Below are 23,067 nucleotides of genomic sequence, written 5' to 3'. Positions count from 1 at the left end.
CCAAAACATCAGAGGTGGGATCAGTTGCCATGGAGGAGTGAGCATCCCCTGCCGACCGGTCACACCCGCCGTGTGCTCCTTGTCATGACCGGGAAAATCGGCGTCAATTCACTGACAGTATAATTATAAATAATGGACTAACAATTAGTATGAAAAACGTCAGTCAGCATTTGACTCAATGATAAATTGTATTTGCTGACAAGGTACGAAATGACTTTAAACGAAACTGTTGATATTTGTGTTTTATCAACTTGTTTGTCAATAATTGCTCTTGAAACTGAGATATATAACCTCCGTATACAGGTGATGAAGGTATATTGCTGCATAAGTAAGGAAGTTGACGATAGAAAAGTTAAAGTTATCAGGTTTATCATAGAGCTTGGTTGTTAGATTACCATTAACGTCTTTTTCAATAGTACAATATCCAAATATGAAACATATGTATCAGACTCTGTGGTGTCTTTTATCTCAAGCTCATCAGGATATATCGTATGGAAATTACCATTGTTAATTGACAATACGTCTTCGAAATATCTAAATATCGAGTTGAAGGCCACAGTAAATGTTTTCTTTCACAAATTCTGCATCATGTGAATACAAAAATAGGTCTACTAATAACGGGGCGCAATTGGTACCCAAGGGAATTAAAAATAATTAAGTAAAATCTGTATTACAGAGGAGAAATACAAATGTAGTTAAGGGGGCCGACTATAGTTTCCATTGCGCAATATTTCGCGCATCATAGTAAAATGAAGCGTATTTACTGTTTTAATGCAACCTTTTTCGCTTAATTATTAAAATTAAACAAAATTAAGAAATTATAGGTATAAAAATGTAAAGACAATTTGATATAACTGATTTTTAACCGATTTTGCAATTGATAGGTAGGTTGACGTCGTTGGAGTGTGTTTTTGACGTTATGATAATCTGTAGCTCTTAAAGAAAGGGGTAATAAAAATATAATTAAAGAAAAAGTAAAAAACATACGCTCTTGAAATTTAAAACATAGAAATTTGAGAATATCTACAATATTTTTATTATGTTTTCATTTGAATCCATTATGTACGTCATATTTTGTAATACTCTATAAAAATAGTAAAATTCGCTAATTTTTTGCATTTTGAGATGCCGATGTAACGTTGAATTTTGACCCAGATTGAAAATTGACCCGGGGGTCATTTTTCAACGTTGAATAGTGAGACCAAAGGTGTTGAATTCAGACCCTAGTTCGTTGAAAACTGAGCCGGGTCGTGGAATTTTGATCATGAAACCGGTTCAAAATTTAACAGCATAAAAACACATATCTATGACTTGGTTTTCACAACTGTGATTAGGAAGGGTGGTCTAAGGATGCTTCCGACTTTTTTGTAAAGATAGACATAGATATAGGCATTGAACAATTGGTTTAGACCCCCCTTTTCAATAGGCACGTTACAGTGTAGTCAAAGAAAGAAGAGTAAGTGTAGTGCTTAAAAAAAGAAAAGAAATAGGACACCCCCCTCCCCCGATGAAATTTTCGGGTTTGGACTACTAGTGTGGACAATGGACACTTCTCACCATCTTTGATACCAACAATTAAAAAACGCACCGTCCCTGCAACTTCAGTTGTTTTAAACAACTAAAAAAAAAAACAAGTAAAACGCGCATTCCTCTTCAAAGAAACCAAGAGATAAAGAGAGGGAGGTTGGAGGGTCCTAGAGTTTTTGTCGTAGGCGGGGAATGGTGTCAAAACCCCCTGAAATATTGTGACAAAAACCATACACAAAAAAATATACGAAACAAAGAAACAAACAAGCAAACAAAAAGGGAAACAAGCCAAACCCGAAGGGGATTTTGACACCATTCCCAGCCTACGACAAAAACTCTAGGACCCCCCCCCTCTCTCTCTCTCTCTCTCTCTCTCTCTCTCTTGGTTTCTTTGAAGAGAAATGCGCTTTTTAGTTGTTTTTTTTAAGTTGTTATAACAAAAGTTGTTACTTTTTATACTAAATTGACTAGAAGGGATTTCCAGGATTTTATCCCTCTATTCATCATCGTAGTTTTTTTTAGTTATTTATGGATGCTATGGATTTTAGAAAGTATTGTTAAAAAATAAAGTTACCATGCTTGAAAATAACTAAAATCGTGTACTGATCAAAATGTACATATATACACGGGATGATAGGTTTATTTCTCTTATTCTTGAAAAGGGAAAAATTGAAACAAAAATATTAATATAGTGATACTGATGAATCCCGTATAACACCTCCCAATTCAAAAAAATTGTTAAAACTCTGAGGTGGGGTCAATATTCAACAGGATCAATTTTCAACTCGTTGAGGTCATAGGGATAAAAAAAAAATCAAGCAGTTGAAAAATGACCCCGGGTATAAATTCAACGACTTTTGGTCTCATTTTTCAACGTTGAAAAAACACCCTGGTTCAAAATTCAACATTGAAAAATGAACCTCGGGTCAATTTTCAACTCGGGTCAATATTCAACGTTACACCCCCTCTAGTAACAAGACGGTAGAATTTTGTGTTTCTTACATATATTGTATAATATAGTATTACTCATCATATATTTTAGTTTGAACAAAATGTCTATTGTAGTATTTGTATAATTTGCTTTAAAGTGCTAAAAATTGGCATTTTCCTATATAATCCTATAGTAAATGTACCTGTATTTTGAGACGGTCCCTCAAAAATACCTGGACGGTAGATTCCTCCCGAACTTTGCATGTACACTGAAGTCAATGTAAGTTATATATGGTATAAATATGAATAGTTTCGCTATTGTAGTTTTCACACAATAAAACTATAGTCGGCCCCCTTAAATGAATATGTTATCATTACAGTAATCCGAATTATTAACAAGAGACATTATATTTCTTCATTTTTTTTCTCTGGATATGGAAGGCCTGGACTTGTCATGGCAAAACTATATTTGTGATGTGCAATAATCATTATGTGACGTGCTTTTATTATTTTGTGAAGTGCGTCACAAATGCACGTTACATATATAATGAAAAGAGCCCATTACATAATAAAAGTATATCACGTCTCGACAAAGGCACACCACATAAACAGAAAAGCACATCTTACAATGACAAAAGCACATCACAAAATGACAACTGCACATCATAAATTAAATTATGTCATGATAAGACAGTCCACGCTTTCCGTATGAAAACATATGTATTGTATTTTAGGATCGTGGGAAAATATAGAAAATATAGAAATCTGACCTTAAGCCTTATAGTTGCCAAAACATCGTCAGTTTTCACTAAAAAAACACTATTTAATTCTATAATATTCATTCGGCAGTACAACAAAAATAGTATAAAAGTACATTTATAATTAGAATATAACAAAACACGTAACTTTATAACTATTTCTATTTTCAAAGAAGTGCAAATTTAAACAGAGATTTGAATATTAAAATTTCAAGCCAATGATTATATTTACATGTATATTATAATGAACCTTTTTCAATTTATTCATTTGAGTGTTTCAACATGTAGTCCCTCTCACTGTATTTTGTTCTTTATTATATAGTCATTCATTTTTTGTTGAATCTGACAACCCAGTCAGCTTGAGGAAATTAAAAACAATAAAAATTGTTCATTTATTTTTGGGTCACTAAAGTTAACACACTTGGAATACGAACTTGATAAGTGCATGATATAATAAATTTTGGAAATTATATATATATAAGGATTCCCACGGTATTTCCTTTTTTCTCAAAAAAGGACATTTTTCATGAAAAAAAATTTAGAAGTTACATTTTAAAAAAAACTGTATTCGACGTATGTTCATTGATAAGTACACATTCATGAAATTTTCAAAACAATATTTGTTGCCATCGACTTATTGAGCTGTACATGTAATAATAGTTCAATTGTTTTCTGAAATATTGTATGATATATAGTTATTAAAAAGACTCGAGTTTGACACTGATTTCGAACCAAAACGATAGACCATTCTCTCTCTCTCTTTAGAAAACAGCTGGTTCCATCTGTTCCACTTGATATAATTTCCCCCGCCCTTTTTTAAAGAAAAAAATTTGTGTATCATAAAAGGTATATTTATTTGCATTTGCGATACGCCAGCAACTATATTCAAAGGTTTCTCAGAACATCTTGCTTTATAAATATTATATTTAAGCCAAAAGATGATAGTAACTTGAGTATCAATGTAATTTTCGTTATGATCTTTAATAAAAGATCTCCTTATAAAATATTCCACTATAGACCAGTCTTCTCTCAAAGAACAAATACATTTTTTCTGGAAGTAATTTTGCATTATAATTTTTCCATAAAGATGTTGTATTTCTTCTTCTGAGTGACAAAATATTCATTACAGACCCCTTGAAATTTCAAAGGTTGATCAGGTGCCTATAGGTGTTTAATTGATTGTTGATATTTTTCGAAATATATTAGGCATTTCCGACCTGTATTTGAATATTTCATATTTAATTGTAGATGATTCTGAAAGACTATTGAAAACGTTTATACTTTCAAAAGAACGATATGGAGATAACGAACAGTATTCAATCTAAAAGTCCATAAAACAATACAAAATAAGAGCAGAGCAAACACGGACCCCCCAAACATCAGAGGTGGGATCACTCCATGGAGTGTGCTCCTTGTCATGATCAGGAAATAACGGGAAATCCGTCGTCATAAATAATGGACTAACAATTGGTATGAAAAACGTCAGTCAGCATTTGACTCAGTGATAAATTGTATTTGCTGACAAGGTCATTGTATCGACCATAGAACTTACGAAATGATGACTTTAAACGAGACTGCTGATATTCTTGTTTCATCAACTTGCTTGTCAATAATTTACCTCGTTTTAGAAATTGTTCATACGTAGAACATGCTCTTGCGTATTCGAATCAACTGAGATATATATACTCCGCATGCAGCTGATGAAGGTGTATTGCTGCATAAGTAAGGGAAGGTGACGATAGAAAAGTTAAAGTTATCACGTTTATCATATAGCTTGGTTGTTAGATTACCATTAGCGTCTTTTTCAAGTAAAATATGCAAATAGGAAACAGAAGTGTCAGACTCTGTGGTATCTTTTATCTCAAGCTCACCAGCATATATCGTATCGACGTAGGAATGGAAATTACCATTGTTAATGACAATATGTCGTCGATATATCTAAATGTCGAGTTGAAGGCGACAGAAAGTGTTTTTTTTTTCTTTTCATGCACAAGATTTTGCATAAATTCTGCTTCATATGAATACAAAAATAAGTCTGCTAATAACGGAGCGCAATTTGTACCCATGGGAATTCCAATAGATTGTTGGAAAACCTGGTCTCCAAAAACCACATAGGTATTGTCAATTAGAAACTCAAGTATTTTCTTGATGTCACCATCAGAATACTTATGTGTACAATCAGAATCTGTTTTAACAAAATAATTTTGCAAATTACCAATGACGAGATAAGTAAATTTACGAGTTCCAGTTTTATTGAAGAACCAGCTGTCAAAGATATCAAAAAAGTTTCGATTTTAATTTGTCGTGGGAATTGTTGTGCATAAAGTTGAAAAGTCATAAGTTTTTAGCTGTTGATTTTTGTAAAATCTTGTGATTTCAAATTGTCCAAAAGTTCTTTAGAATTTTTTAGTATCCACATTTGATTCACACCACTACTTGAATATATAGTTGCACAGTACTCTTGAAGTTTTTCCTTCACTACTGTCAATATCTTAGTGAGGAGTAACGAAAGTATCAAAGCAGAAATTCCAATTCATTTCACTTGCAATTCATATTTTGAAATTGGATAAGAAGTACTTGTTTCTAGACAGAAAAGAAGGAAGATTTGATACTTAATATGCTTAAGATAGAACGTTCTTGCGCCAGAGTACTTATTAAATATCGCATCATTAATATAGCCCTGCGTCGGGGCACTTAAATAATCTAAAGTATACCGAATCTTACAAATAACTTATTATAAAAATGGTATTTTATGCACTTTCAGAAGACAAGCGTACTCATTGATAAAAACCTCTATCCAAAATATCTTTGCGATTTTGAAACACACGATCAAATTGCTACAATTAAAGGATTGATGATTTAAAGAAATGCATCTATTGATTCCTTAATATAATTGGTCCTATTTTGTAAATAAAACAGCTAATTTCTAAAAATTAAGAAATTGCATACCTTCATAGATGTCCAAAAGTCTACTTTTTGCCGTCATCACTTTTTACAATAAAACACTTGAGTTTGATACATGTATTTAATTTTTTTTTTTTTTGAAAACATGTTTATCTGTCCTTCTTGCCTTCTTGAAAAGACTTTTAAACATTTTAATTCTTGTAAAAATGCATATCTTTAATTTTCTTATTCTTTTCTTTGGCTCAATCCTAATCTTATCTCAAAAATTCGTTATTTTTTCCAGAAACTTATTCTTAAAAACTTGAAATAGGAAAATAACATATACATATACTACTTCTTCAGTTGGCAGGGTTCTAATACACAAAAAAGTTTTTCTCTTACAGGTCAATATTCTTTGAAAGTCTTTGATAACGCATAGCATTTCCAAAGTTAATCGCCGTAATCGCGAGCAATATAGATCATCTATCAAGATTTACGGTTAAGTTGACTGACTTTAATTTTACATGATGATAAAAATATTTTGATATTAATGTGAAAAATATTGCCACAATGTAATAAACATTGGAATATGATTTACCGATATTGCAAATTACCTTGGGCTTTTCACGTTTCAATATGTATAGTTTCATCTCGCTTCTATTGTTTCAACGTTTTATCTAGAATTAAGAAATCTAAATGAAAAATAATTATTCAAACCTAATTAGACTAAAATTGAAAACATATGAAATACCTCTACTTGTATATTCTTTGCCAATTGCTATCCATTCTATTGGTTACGTATAAAAATAAATGTTCGATAAAGCCAAGTTAAATCATTTAGCAACAAGTCTGTTTGGTTATCATTGAAATATAATACTGCCAGGGAAAATAAACAATCTGGCTACATGCAGACGCCAAACCAAACTTTGTGTACTTTTTATTATAAAAATATTCCGCAATATCAATTGTGAAATAGACATATCAATGCAAAATCCCATTCTCAACGAGAGAATTTGTTGAGTTTTAGTTTTGGGAATTAATAGAATACGTAGTTCTTATATATACTAACTGTACAGTAAAGATATTCTTGCATAATTCAAAAGTACCTATCAAGTACCTAAGAAATTTAATCAGTATATTCATAATCTTTTATCCTTAGTTCACTCTGGCAAGATCAACAATTTTCTAATGAGTCGATGACGCGACAATATGATGGAAAAATGTCGATGGAGCGGTGGCGCAACAATGCGATGACGATGTTGCGATAGCACAATGGAGCGATGGTGAATATCGCTTCATCGTATCATTGACTCATCGCATCATCGTCATCGGGCTATTTTACCATCGCTTCATCGTCATCGCTTTGTCGCGTCATCGCATTATCAACTCAAATCACAATGATGCGATAGAGAACTACATGACCCTATCTTGATTCCATAATAATTCTTGTAGCACTGGCCTTTACAATGTGTCAAAATAAAAACAAGAAACATATTGACGCAAGCGTCAAAAATCGGCCGCAAACAAATTAATTAATTCTTTAATCTAATAAATTAGAAACTGAATTCTTATATTTATCTGTTGATTAATATATATCCCTGTGACATTAAACATTTGAATGCGACATCACAGGATTTTCTTCAGTACATAATACATGTACATTGCTACATGTACAATGTATTTAAGCAACTTACTAGTACTCATAGCCCTCTGCGTCCTCGCACTCAGTGAGTTTTAACACTTAACCATTAAAACTAACGTTTAAACTTATCTAACTAGAGATAGTTTAACATTAAATAAAACGTAACAACTATTTGGGGCTCCGCGCTCGCTCAGAACTACGTATTCTATTAATTCCCAAAACTAAAACTCAACAAATTCTCTCGTTGAGAATGGGATTTTGCATTGATATGTCTATTTCACAATTGATATTGCGGAATATTTTTATAATAAAAAGTACACAAAGTTTGGTTTGGCGTCTGCATGTAGCCAGATTGTTTATTTTCCCTGGCAGTATTATATTTCAATGATAACCAAACAGACTTGTTGCTAAATGATTTAACTTGGCTTTATCGAACATTTATTTTTATACGTAACCAATAGAATGGATAGCAATTGGCAAAGAATATACAAGTAGAGGTATTTCATATGTTTTCAATTGAAGTTGAAACCCCCAACTCCCTTTAGATCCGCCACTACATTTCTTCTCTGTTTTGTGTGAGATATGGCGGGAAAAGGCTTGGCATGTTGTAAAACGCGCTTTATCCTTGTCTGTTGGAGAAAAAACTCCTAATATTCTGTCTGATAATAAATTAAGATTAAGTCATATTTTTGAAAATTTTCCGTATTAAAAGTACATTGTATATTTATATTTACATGTCATTTAAAATTATATATACAACAAATCCTGTTGAAGTAGAGAAAGTAAAATTTGTTTAGACATGTATATAGCGCGGTCCTTGATTTAGACTATGCCCAACATGTGTGCTTATTTCTCCGCACTTCAGTTACGTCGGAGTTTGTCAATCAGGATTGGATGAAACATTTAACCCATTATTCATAAAATTTTAATTTTATGATTATTATGCGTTTTTATTTTACATTTAAACACTCTTTCTTTATATTCTATTACATGAATGTTAAATATTTTTTATTCAAATTGTTCTAACTCTGCAGAAACGCACGGCGACTTAAAACTTTCATATCATATAACCGACCGCCTCCTGGCGGCCGGTAATGAAAACAAACAAACAAAAACAAAAAGGCATTGCATACAACATAAATGAACGAACCGGATTCAAGATCAAAAATCCACTGAAATATGTAAAGATAAAAATAGTCTTCAAGTTCAAAAGTCTATTAACAATACAAAATAGGAGCAGAGCAAACACGGACCTCCAAAACATCAGATGTGGAACCAGGTGCCATGGAGGAGTGAGCGTCCCTGCCGACCGGTCACATCCGTCGTGTGCTCCTTGTCACGATCGGAAAAGGGTAAAATTCTTCGTCAATTCAGTGTATAAATCATGGACTAACAATTAATATGAAAAACGATAGGCAGCATTTGACTCAATAATTGTACTTGCTTACAATTAAGGTCATTGTATCGGCCATAAAACTTTAAACGAGAGTGCTGATATTCTTGTCTCATTAACTTGTTTCATAAAGCGTTTTTATAGAATTTGATTCAGGTTTAAGAGAAAAAAAGGTATTATAAATCACAGCTATTTTCGGCCGAAACCGCCACTGACCTAGATCTAAGTCGATAAAAAAGGTAGCAACCATTCGTTCGCCGTGCGCTAAGATCCTTGAAATGAAAAAGTCCTTCGGTTGAGATCTAAAAAACGGACGCCCCCTCTTTCGGCAGGCGTTAACCTCGCTTTTCCTGGACTCACGCTCTCGAGACTTTGCATGATCGATACTAAAAATGTTTCGAGAGAAAGGGAGAGTCTGTTGAAACCGAAACTAGACATGCAATGACACGATAATGATCCCTCACTGCTCAATGGCCTTTAGTTCCGAGTAAAGTTCAAAATTTGAAACCTTTACATGCAGTATATGTCGACGTCTCTATCGACCGAAAAAATCTCGAAATGGGACATAAAACAACATACAACTTTTTAAAAAATTTTATGTATTTTTTGGAGAAAATCAAGGGGTTTATCGTTAAAGAATCCAAAAATTGGGAAGTTCTGTTTTCTTTAATTCAACATACCAAAGTTATACCAATTATGACTTTTTTAATTTTGTCAAAATATGTATTCTTAAAATTACTTATCAAAATGTACACTTTTACACGGTTTTTTCAAACGTTGAAAAAAAAATTCCAAGAAAAGTCTCATGAATACACAAATTTGGAAAAAAAAAATGTTTAGGCTCCCTTCTGTATGGTAACAAATTTGATTTACTTTCGACAACTATGAATCTTTAATACAAACTATCTTGACGTTAAATATAATTTTATGCGAAACTTGGTAAAAATTCTGAAATTTAAAAATGAAAAAAAGTACAAAATTTAAACCTCAGAAAAAGTGCATGAAAATTAATGATGGAATCCCTCTATTAGCCTATAACTGAAAGTTGGATCCAAAAAAGGCATGTCCATATGTGTAAAAATAATAGGTATACGGACATTAAACAACAACGACAAAAAAAAAAAAAAAAAAAAAAAAAAAAAAAAACAACAAAAAAAAAAACAGCAAACATTTGTGTTCCATAAATAAAGCGAGGAAAATTAAATTATCGATACTCTAGCTGGGTTATTTGGGCGTTTGGTTGTCATTTTAAGATAATAGTGTTCGGGAAATTGACTAGTCTCACCAGACTCGATGCAATATAACACAAAAGTCATTGGAAGCCACTACCGTTACATAATAATTTTGACATGTTACATTGTTCTTTGTCTTAAATTAGAGAATATTATATTTCACATCTGTGTTTAGTATACATGAATTCCGATATAGACGATCAAACTCAACCTAAATATTGGGTCATGTGGTTTAAGTTTAGGAACAACGAACCTCATTATTCCCTATACGTCCCTATTTCATTTGAATTAAAAGGATTTTATCGACTATTGCATCTAAACTTTTCAAAACAAAAAGACTAAAGTGTATAACAAACATCAGAAACATATCCTACCTACATGTTTTTTTTCCATGATCATACTTTTTCATTCTTCTTCCTACCACTATAGCCCCGTTGGCCACGTCATAGTTTGTGACGTGCACATGAGTATCCATTTAAATCACATTTCAAAAGGGCCAAAATAAAGGGAATCTCTAAATTTCATCAGACGGTTTGGGGGGAAATGAATATATGCATGAAATCTGTCAAAGTTTGCGTGAGGCAATGCAAGAGCCAAACTTAATAGAATATGACATTCAAACTTTGGTAAGATTGAATTAAAAGTAGACTATATCAGAAGGATGCTGAAATCTCCTGTTAAAGATGAAGAGCAATATGAAAACCATCTATCTTTCTATTTTTAATAACTCAAAAGTGAAAAAAAAGAATCAGATAAGACGAACAATATGTATTGGTCCCAGCTGACAAAGCAATTTACAACAATGTCTTCGTATGCAAAGTTCATTATTTCAAATGCGTTTAAGATCAACTTGGATGTTATTTTACAAAAAGGAGTTTAACTGATACTGCTAGGAGGAAATGATTTAAAATCAATCGTCAGATTTGAATATTTATTGTATTCCCAAACTGAATTTGAATGATCACAATAAAACTGTATTCAATGACATGAAAATAATGTTAATCAGATGTGGATATATATAATTGTGTGCTTCAAATACCCAACTTGAAATCACAAAAAATAATTAAGATTAATAACATTAAAATGTACATACGACTTCAAACTTAATGCAAACATTCACAAAATACCTTTTTAACTTCACAGACAAATGTTGCTTTTTTCAATAAAAGTGAAACTTTTTAATGTGCATACCTTGTCATTTATAATATGCAAAATTTTTTTGGGAAAAAGATATGATTCTACACAAACATACTTCGAACTTGATCTGAAACTGATACTTAAGGTGGAATGCCACACCAACTTTTTATTTTATAGATCTTTGAGTCATCCGTTTAAAACAAAGGTTTTAGCATTGAAAGGTCGATATTGACTATTAATTATTTTATATGAATTTTTTTGTATTTTTTCAAAGAAAATGAAAAAAATTAATTAAATTCAACTAAGATGTTTTTGAGTTAAAAGTTTGCTGTAAATGAATGTATCATATTAATATCTAATAAAATATGTAAAGAAAGGATTGTTAGACTTTTTAATTTTTTTTATAAAAAAATATTTATGAAATTAAAAAACATTATTTGTGAATATTTTTTAAACCTATGGTTAAAATCACCTTAAAACTAGTCACAGCTGAGGGCAACATGTTTGTCAATCATATTTTTAAAAGAAATTGATTCGAAATTGAGAAATTTTAGAGAAATTAATTTTTTTGATATTTGCACCTAACCCGATCAAAATAAAACTGATCCCGATCAAAATTAATAAAATGCTAATTTACTGTATTTACAATGAAGAAATCTATTTTATTATCAGGTTCATTAATGTTTTAATCCTTATTACACCTAATCAGACTTGTGTTCTTGGGGAAATGTATTTATTTCCAATAAATATAAAATTATGGTTGGCATCTGTTTAATTTTGATCGGGATCGGCCAAAATTAAAAAAAAATTAATTTCTCTAAAACTTGGCCATTTCGTTTCAATTTCTTTTAAAAAATATAATTAACGAACATGTTCTCCCCAGTTGTGACTGGTTTTAAGAAAATTTTAACCACAAATTAAAAAAATATTCACAAATAATGTGTTTTATTTTCATAAATATTTTTTTATTTTAAAAAAATTAATATGTATACGGCTTTTCTACACATATTTTATTAGATATTTATGTGATGCATTCATTTACAGCGAAGATTTTTACAAGAAATCGTCTTATTATGGAATGCCATATACGACAGCCAACTGCTTACTGCCAACTGATGACTGCCTACTGCTAACTGCCACACATATTTGAATAAATTTTATTTTTATATTGATATTTATTTTAAAAAAAACTCGGATCTAGAACATTTTTTCCAAGACGGTCACTCATGTTAAAAAAAATCCAACCCAGATTTCTTGACAAGAAAAAAAACCCCGTAAAGTCCTTTCCTTAATGTGAAAATTTATTTAGGCCGGGGAGAGGGGGTTCTCAAGCATTTTTTATACCAAGACTTAACACGAAACCGTGTTTTCTAGGGGAAGATGGGGGGGGGGGTCTAATCTTATTTTGATGGAAATATGGAAATAATTTTTTTCATTTTCTTTGAAAAAATACAAAAAAATTCATATAAAATAATTGAGAGCTAATGTCGGCCTTTCAATGCTGAAACCTTTGTTTAAAAAGGTTGACTCACAGATCTATAAAATAAAAATTTGATGTGGCATTCCTCCTTAATATAAAGCAGAAAATATTCAATAACTAACTAATAAAAACGTTTAGCTATATCGACGATGTTTTATCAATTAACATTTTTATATATTTTTCAGTCCTTCGTTAATTCCATTTATCCCGTTGAACTCGAAATAAACGACACCGAAGAATCTGACACTTCTGTATTTTGTCATACAGAAAGATATAAAATGTAACCAACCATTCACTAAACTTTATGATTAACGTGGTAACTTCAACTTTTCTATAATCAACCTTTTCTATATAGAGATATAGCATCATTAATTTTCTATGCAGTTGATTTCATTCGCAAGATCTTTCAGCATCTTCACTGTTCATTGCTAGACACAGTTACAATATGCCAAGGTGTAGTACATACTAGTATACAGTTTTGGAACGGATCGAGTACATATATCATAACTATAATAAAGGATATGGAGATAACGAACAGTATTCTCGAATGAGACATAAAACTACATATAAAACAATCCACTTCTTAAAATAGATTTTGGAGAAAATTAAAGAGGTTTACCATATAGAATCCAAAGGTTGAGTCATTCTGTTTTCTTTTATTAAATATGCGTTCATCTGTAAACATACCCAGTTCATACCAATTGTAATTTTTTTTTATTTTGTCAAAATACACATTTAATTTCTAACTCAAAGGGTAAATTTTTAATTGGGTTTGTCGAAGAAAAAAATTTCTAAGAAAAGTATCATAAATAAACAAACATCTGTTTTGGTATCATACTATATGGTATCAAATTTGCTTCACTGTAGACAAATAAGAAACTTGAATGCTACCAACTTTAACGTAAAATATAATTCTATGCAAAACTCATTAAAAAGTTTTAAATTTAAATATAAAAAAAAATTAAGCACAAAATATAAATGATAGGATGAGCAATTAGGTTCTTAAACCTCAGAAAAAGTGCATGATATTTATACCCCCGCTTAAAAAGTGTATATACTGTAGAAGCACACATTTTCGTGGGGATCAAATTTCGCTGATTCGTCATCAAAAATAGTTTGTTGGCATTTATTTTCGTTGTTTTGAAAGGAATATAATATTTATAAAATTTCGTGTGGGATTTAATTTCGTTCGAAATTGTGATCTTTCTGTTTTTAATCATTCAAAAGGGAATAAAGAATAAGACTAGACGATCAATATGTATTGGTCCCAGATGACAAAGCAGGTAACAACAATGTCTTCGTATGCAAAGTTCATAATTTCTAATGCGATTGCACTTGGAAGTAATTCTGCAAAAGGGAGTCCAACTTTTACTACTAGGAGGAAATGATTTAAAATCAGTTTTCAGTTTTGAATATTTATTGTATTCCCTACAACTAAACTGAATTTGAATTATCACAAAAAACGGTATTCAATTACTTGAAATGATGTTAATCAGATGTGGATATACACATATATACTTAAAACACTCAACTTAAAATCACAAAAAGCACAACTGTTTTTGTCCGTAAAATTGGAACTTCTTAATTTGCCTACCCTGTCATTGATAATATGCAAATTTGTGGGAACAAATCTGACTATATACAAACATACTCTGAGCTTGATCTTCTGGTAAAACTTGAGTTTCTCATTGTCAATATCATTCTTGAATACCAGGGTCTTTCAACTATCGGTCGAAATACCATGTGTACCAATTGCTTTTTCTTACTGGCAAGCTTGTTTTTGCATTTATATAAAGCAGAAAATTTTCATTAACTATCTAGTTGATTAATAATTGAACGTTTAGATATATCAACGGCTTTTTTTTTTCAATTAACATCATATACATGTATTTTCAGCCCTTCATTAATTTCATTTATCCCGCTGAACTCGAAAGAGTCTGACACACCGGTATACTGTACTACAGAACAATCTGAAAATTAATGTAACCAACCATGCACTTAAACTTTATGATTAACGTGATAATTTTTCTATAATCAGCCTTTTCAACATTAGCAATCGTCTATTCAGTTGATTTCATATGCATGATCTCTCAACTTGTTCACTGTTCATTGCTAGAAACAGTTAAACAGGTGCCAATATGTAGTAATTACTTGTAATAACTAAGTATTACCTGATAACCATAACGCCAGCAGTATGTTTGTTTGTTTAATCAAATAAGTTCCCTTTCGAGAATTTTTCATGATGCAAAAGACTTATAGTCGACACTCAAAGCCTTTAAAAAGTGAGGGATCTTTTTCTTGCCAGCAGCGAATGCAACACGGAAGCTCTTTTTTATACGTTTTCAACCAAAGGACCGGTCTCCATGTCCCGAGGATGGATTTGAAATCAATTCAATTTCTTGCTTTGCGACTCTAGGAACAAACGCTCAAATATCTGCGCCACGCGGGCGATCAAGAATGTGTTTTACATTTGAAGACAAGATGTGTTTGTAAAACACTGATACCCCCGTACAGCAGCTAATGATAAGGGTTGAAGTTTCTCAGATGCAAGTCAAACTTTAAAGTTTAAACAGTGAACAGTGGGTCAAACTCTGAGGTAATGGTTAAAAGGTCAAAATTGTTTATACCCGTTGAAAGGTCCTTCCACAATGAAAACACATGTACACAGACATGTTATGTATGAAAGCCTTTGCACCAATTGTTCAAAAGTTATGGCCAAGGTAAAGTTTGGTAATTTTTTATGAAAGTGGGTCAAATTCCATGGTCAAGAGGTTAAATTTGGTGGTATTCAGAGAAAGGTCTTATCACAAGAAATACACTTCGAAATATGAATGTCATAGCCAACCCATTCAAAAGTTATGGGCAAGGTTAAAGTTTTCACGGACAAAGAGATATACAGACAAATAAACCCCACCTTTGCCAAAAATATTAAAAAAATTTAACTTTGCCTGTAACTTTTAGATGCTTTCTTACTTCACGTGTGTTTTCCTTGTGATAAGACCTTTCTTTGGGTACCACCAAATTTGGTCTTTTGACCTTGACCTTAGACTTTGTCCCACTTTTTATTAAACTTTAACCTCGGCCATAACTTTTTGAACAGTTAGTTCTGTGGTTTTCATATTTCACAGGTTAATTATTTATGAAAAGACCTTCCATTTTCACCTTTGACCTTAGAGTTTGACTTGCATTTGAGAAGCTTCTACCCTCGCCATCAGGTACCACACGGTGACATCCGTGTTCCACAAATACAACTTGTTGTATTTACATAACATTAAACCCACTTTATAACTTCTCCTTTACTTCTTGTACATATGTTGAAATATAAAAGTGATATCACAAAATGATATCAAAACCAAAAATTAAAATAATAAATAAAATTAATAACTAATATTACTCAAATCTGTTCATAGATTGAAAGTTTTCAAAAGCTTACAAAATTGTATTTTATTTAAGATTTCAAACTCTGTTTACTATTTGAATTCAAAATTGTACAGTTATGAACGAGAAAGAAAAACATAATCTTTTACTAAAACCCCTAACATCTTTTAAAAAACATTTTGAGCATATGTACTTTGCCGGAAACCAGACAAGAATGCCCCCTTAAAGACGGTTTAATTTGTTCTTTATGGAAGATGTACAAAAGTAAAAAGCTTCCTTATTATATAGAACTACACCCATTTATTATTATCATTCAGTTAAAAATGCATAATCCTTTTTTTTTTTAATTATTTTACGACTTGATATTGAATAGACTATTGTAGGTCTTGATGTATATACGTGTAAATAAATGGTAAATCATGCTTCTTCGGCTTACCCTAGACTTGAAAATCCTTTGAAATCCATAGAAAAGCGTAGATAAATGAATGAAGTTTAACTGTGTACAAACATAACATTAAGCATTAGATCCGAAGCTCTTTGCTTAAAAAAATATTACGAAAGTGGTACTTGGAAAACACTATTTTATGGAAAAGTTCTTACTTTCAGATTTGGTTTTCTTGAACTAAAAGTTGAGTGTAGCTTAGATACATGAATACTTAAAGGTGCGTCAATGTTAAATCAGTTTCTACCAGGGGGTTTTAGGGGTATACTTCAAGAAAGCAGTAGCATGGACAGGGGTGTAAATAGATTATTGTTATAAATCAGAGAATTTTTGACTTATATTGAGATGCCACTATATGCCATTGAGACCTGCACATTTACACCTCAAGAAGAACTTGAATTTAATTCTACAAGTGGTAATCCAATTTATACTCATTAATCTCTTTCTAAGGAAGAAATTTTTCAAAATCATATCAGTTTTGAATGTTTTTAATATCCCAAAGAACCAAAATATGTTTGAACTATCAAACTAGTATATACATTGGATTGCGAAGCTTCATAAGAATCCTTACAAACAAAAATATATAATGTATTCCAGTAAATGTACAACCAAGCCTTTTTCTTTAATCCTCCTAAGATATTAACAGTAGTGAAGGAAAAACTTCATGAGTAGTGTGCAACAATATTTTCAAGAAGTGGTGTAAATCAGATTCCAAGGAATTTTTGTACAATTTGAAATCACAAGATTTTACCATTATCAGCTAAAAAATTACGATTTTTCAACTTTATACGCAGCCATTCCAAACGATAAATTACAGTCTGGGCTTCTTGATATCATTGACTTTTTCAATAAAGATGGAACTCGTAAATTTACTTTCATTGTTATTGGTCATTTGCAAAATTATTTTGTTAAAAACATTCTGATTGTACACAAGTACTCTGAAGTTGACATCAAAAAGAGTTTCTGATTGACAATATCTATGTTGTTTTTGCAGACCAGGTCTTCCAACAATCATTTGGAATTCCCATGTGTACCTTATTAGTAGACCTATTTTTGTATTCATATGAAGCAGAATTTATGCAAAATCTTATATGCAAAATGAAGAAAACACTTGCTGTGGCCTTCAACTCGACTTTTAGATACTAGTATATCGACGACGTATTGTCAATCAACAATGGTAATTTCCATTCTTATGTCGATGCGATGTATCCTGGTGAGCGTGAGATAAAAGACACCACAGAGTCTGATACATATGTTTCATATTTGGATATCGTACTATTGAAATAGACGTTAATGGTAATCTAACAACCAAGCTCTATGATAAACGTGATAACTTTAACTTTTCTATCGTCAACTTTCCTTTCTTATGCAGCAATATACCTTCATCACCTGCATACAGAGGTTATATATCTCAGTTGATTCGATACGCAAGAGCATGCTAAACGTATTTTTTAAAACGAGGTTGATTATTGACAAACAACTTGATGAAACAATATCAATAGTCTCGTCTAAAGTCATCATTTCGTAAGTTCTATGGTCGATACAATGACCTTGTCAGCAATTTAAAAGAATTGCACGCTTATTTTGGACTTTCAGTTAAGCGTGGCATTCTCGACGTTACCTAATTAGCTTCTGAAATTTACACAGCCTCCCTTCACTTTTGAAATATACATATAATAGAAATGCGGCCGAATGTCAACTGGTGTAGTAAATAGCCAATTAAAAGTTCTCTCACGGCACAGAGGTGGGGCATAAGTCGTCTGATCGTTATCAACAACAATTTTAGGTTCCTATGTTATTAATTTCGTAACCAATGAGAATCTACTAGTATTCTCCATTACGTAGCGCCGAGAAAGTCACGCCCTACTGAAAGTCCAAAGATAGGGTAAAATACTCCTATCGTTGAGTCAAATGCTGACTGATGTTTTTCATACTAATTGTTAGTCCATTATTTCTACACTGAATAGACGACAGATTTTTCCGTTATTTTCCGATCATGACAAGGAACATACGGCGGATGTGACCGGTCGAAAAGGGATGCTCACTCCTCCATGGTATCTGATCCCACCTCTGATGTTTTGGAGGCCCGTGTTTGCTCTGCCCTTATTTTGTATTGTTTTATGGACTTATGATCTTGAATCCTGTTTGTTATCTCCATATGTTTCACCTATATTCGGCACTTATGGTCTTAAAGCAATAGGGGGCCTTTTTTTCTTGCCAGCATCTGCTTTGTTAAAAACAATTCTTAAGGAATCACTGTCTACTTTGTTGGGTATGGCAAGGGCATTTGCATACTAGTAACGGGCGAATTCCGTTTTGCATAAATTATCCCATGTTTCCAACTTTGGAAAATGCTATTCCTTTTATAGTTTTGTATTTTACATTTTCAATAGTGACATGCCGGATTTTATCCACTTAAAACCGTATAAGTGGAAATTGTAGCGAGATGCAAATTTAGAGATTTGTTCTTAAAAATTAATATTTTATTTTAAGCGAGATGTAATTTAAGCGATTTTAAAAAGCTCTCGAAAAAAGTTCTTACAAATAAATCGCAATTAATTTTTAGCTATATTCAATTTTAGCGATCTTTGCATCCTCGCTAATAATACCAAAATTTAATCCTCGCTAAAAATTCTGCTTATAAAAATACAGTACCGGGTATGTGTGATATTTCGGAAGATGACGTGTTGTCTTAAGTGTCAAATTACCAAATAGTTCTACTCTCTAAAAAGCTTATAGGAACAAAACAAATATAAAAATAAGCAAAAAATTCTCTTTTTTTTGTTTTTAGTTTTATATGAAAATTATTCCGTTGTGAACAGAAATTTAAAAGATGTTTTTGCTCGAGCTTCACACTCGTTACTGTCGAATAATCATGCCCCACTCGTGAAATTAATTTCATATCCAACTACAAAGCAATAAATATTTATATGTATATAAGATATATTTTTTTATTAACTAGAGGTTTGATTATACTGCGTAAAAATTTCTTATAACAGCAATTGCACATAATTACATGCGCATGCTAATATCTAAGTTTTATATTTATTTTAAGAGAGAAAAAGAGAGGGATTCTTTTTAATGGAAGAATTTGCACAGACATCCTTCTGCAGAGTCAGGAGAACACTAAAACCTCTCCATTAGACAAAAACTTGACACAGAAAAAATATCAGTGTAGCTCAAAACGAGTGTTCAAATTATAAGACATGATTTTATAAAAATATTAAAAACATACAAAAAAAATAAGGAAATATCAAATGCCATAAAGATTATCAAGATTTTTTCGTTAAACACTTTTTGAACACCGTTCCTTAGACTTTGGTTAGGCCCATTAAACAGAGTTAATGATTGAAATCTGATGGCAATCTATATTTAAAGAGAGAGAATGTGTGGAGATGTGAAAGATGTGGCAGAAAATTCATGTGAATCTTCTACACTGCTACATTGTAACAAGATAAATGCCTCTGAATTTTTTTTTATCCATTTTGGATTTCATTTTTTTCCAATCGAGTCCTCCATTTTCAGTAAGACAGAAAGCTTCAGATGATTGTTTTGTTATTGTGAATATACTTATTAATGCCTTAAAGCTCATTTTATATTATGGCACATTGATACTTATAATTTATATGCAATGTTCTTTTCCATCCTTTATTATATTTTACTGTGTACTTCTACCAATAATTTTTGAAATTAATTTTTAACATACCCCCCTTTGGAAGGGGAAAATCTTGAATGAAGAGCAAGATAACAATTTAATTCTACCCACATAAGCTTTAAAACTGGATTTTCCATCTATAATTTCAAAATTGTATCTTTCTTCATTTCATTATTTATGACAAACTGATTTCATATACATGTATAGTATGTGTATCTTTCATTGAGCAGACAACACAAGAGCAGAATTCATTATTAATTTAACATTATTATTTTTCTTGCATGCTCAGACACAATGCATCTAGAAGTACATTGCCCCATCGATACTCTTTTGACTAAGTTTAGGCATTTTTGACGTGTTAGTGTTTCTTCACATAGTGTTTCCCTAACTTTTGAACAGTAACATTTGCAATGTCGCGCATTCAGTGCATGCGCAAATCCCTTTTTCTAATATATAATTATAACATCATTCACATTATTGGTATTATTGACATAATTATTCAATAATCGGTTTATTTTAATTATAATTTAAGTGCACATGCAGTTTAAATTTTATCAATATAAAATTATTTCAGAATACACCATGTATGCCTGAAAGTGAAACTTAAAGAAACAGGAAACTTTTCAGTCGATACTTTCAGCTATATATTCTTATATTTACACGTGTTTTTTTTTTTATTATTATTATTTATTTATTTATTCGTAAACTAATTTATTTATGTTTGGAGGGTGGATGCTTTTGACCATGCACCAAGTTATATTTGCAAAATATAGAATGTAAAATTAATAGATTTAGTGTTTTGAGCCCAAATAAATTTTTATAAATCCTACGTAATTCTAGAATGCATCTCTTTGATTGTTATTTAACAACAATAAACATTGAGACCCAAGGTTAATTTAATATACAATTATAAAATTTGAGCTAATTTTTTTATATACATGTATATTCATAGGTTTGACTCTTTCGTTTATTGAGTTAATGGACAAAGTTTATTCCTCATGTTCATATTTTTAGAAGAAAAAAATATAATCCAATAACTTTGATATTACATACAGGAATATTTCATTTTAACATTTTTAACTTGTAATAATATAAAATAGAGAAATTCATCACCGATATCTTTTTTTCACAAAACACTTGCTCTACTTGGAAGTTCTGGATCTAACTGGAATATTTCTTGTGATTGCTTACTAAGTATTTTTTTTATTATTATTAAATTGAAAAAAAAAACAGTGTTGTCGTATTTATTTGCTGTATAATAATTGTGATTTATTATAAAACTTGTCAAAACTAAAAACAAATCCAACTGTGTAAATCAAAATACATTTGTAAGGTGTATGCCATTTTCATGCGCTTCCGAAGAATAAAGAAATGTTTACACACAATGTTTCTAAAATTTTAGCTCATACATTGTACAGTTTATCAATGAGTTATGAAAAATCAAACTATACTTAGACAAGACAATAAGTAACTTACCCTGTGTCAATAATCCACAAACAAATAACATATAATCCAAGGACAAAAATTATGAATTTGCGCTAGAATGTGCGCTAAAAAACAGTTAAATTGTTTCCTCTGGGAAAACATTTGAATACCGACACCAAACATACTTTGAAAGCAAAATATAAAATACCTTGTTAAAAAGAATTTATGAAACTGATACTAACCATTTGAAATCTTTTGAAATACCAGGTATATTTCCGAAACTGAAAGCTGATGTGTTGGCGTAATGGCTCCTCCTGGAAATGAACTTTACATGTACTTAAAGATAAGTCCCTTTGCTACTAGGTTTGAGCTTGACTTGTACTGTACTTTCATTTTCGATGAGGTAAAGATGTCTTGAAAGTGAAAGTCAGTTTCATGTCAAATATCTGAATTCAATATAAATCCGGCCGATTTCTGTCCTCCTACTGCTTAATTGACTTGTCAAGGTTCTATTTCAGTGTATTTTGGTGCATTTGGTAAGAGAGAAAGAAAAAAAGGTTAAGTCGTTCCACCCTATAAACTTTGAGCAGCAAAAATCAACAAAGAAACTATTTCGGGCAAGGTTTCTGTTTTGTAATTGAAAGGTAAAAAATAATTAAGACTACAATGCATCAGAAGGCAAATATATACCGTGATACAGGTACTTGTAATGGTTGAAAAGAAGAACAAAACAAGAGGATAAAATACATTTTTTATCTTTATTATTAACGCATCATCGCAAACCACGGCCAAATTGTACATGCAATCCTCTCCCTTTGCAGATGGCAGGTGTGACGTTGAATTTTGACCCGAGTTGAAAATTGACCCGAGGGTCATTTTTCAACGTTGAATACTGAGACGTAAGATGTTGAATTTAGACCCTAGTCCGTTGAAAACTGAGCCGGGTCGTGGAATTTTGATCATGAAACCAGTTCTAAATTCAACAGCAGAAAAACACATATTTATGACTAGCTGCAGAGCTGTTAAGTCTTATGGTTTTATATAAAATTAACGCAACTCACCTGTACATGTGATGTATGTCACCTGTACATGTACATGTGATGTATGTCACCTGTATATGTAATGTATGACTACGAAAGCCTATTAGGATCAATCTAGAGAGAAAAAAATTTAAAAGGCGTAATA

The 23,067-nt window shown here is 31.4% G+C and overlaps 1 protein-coding gene across 2 annotated transcripts in view; it reads right to left on the bottom strand.

Annotated features, from left to right (window-relative positions):
• The window catches only part of LOC134262066 (uncharacterized), a 55,176-nt gene extending 32,672 nt beyond the window's left edge, over positions 1 to 22,504 (bottom strand). The window contains exon 1 of one of the 2 annotated variants that reach the window (XM_062744442.1): positions 21,934 to 22,504. The gene's annotated coding sequence lies outside the window, so the exon portion shown is untranslated. Of the gene's footprint in view, positions 1 to 16,796; positions 16,816 to 21,933 lie in introns of those variants that run through there. The other variant, XM_062744445.1, reaches the window with a different exon arrangement.
• Between the last annotated feature and the right edge of the window lie 563 nt (positions 22,505 to 23,067).

The sequence above is a fragment of the Saccostrea cucullata genome, unplaced genomic scaffold (genome assembly GCF_032062105.1).
Source record: "Saccostrea cucullata isolate Sc308-1 unplaced genomic scaffold, CSIRO_AGI_Scuc_v1 ctg2756, whole genome shotgun sequence".
NCBI lineage: Eukaryota > Metazoa > Mollusca > Bivalvia > Ostreida > Ostreidae > Saccostrea > Saccostrea cuccullata.
This window is presented reverse-complemented; position numbering and strand designations above follow the sequence as displayed.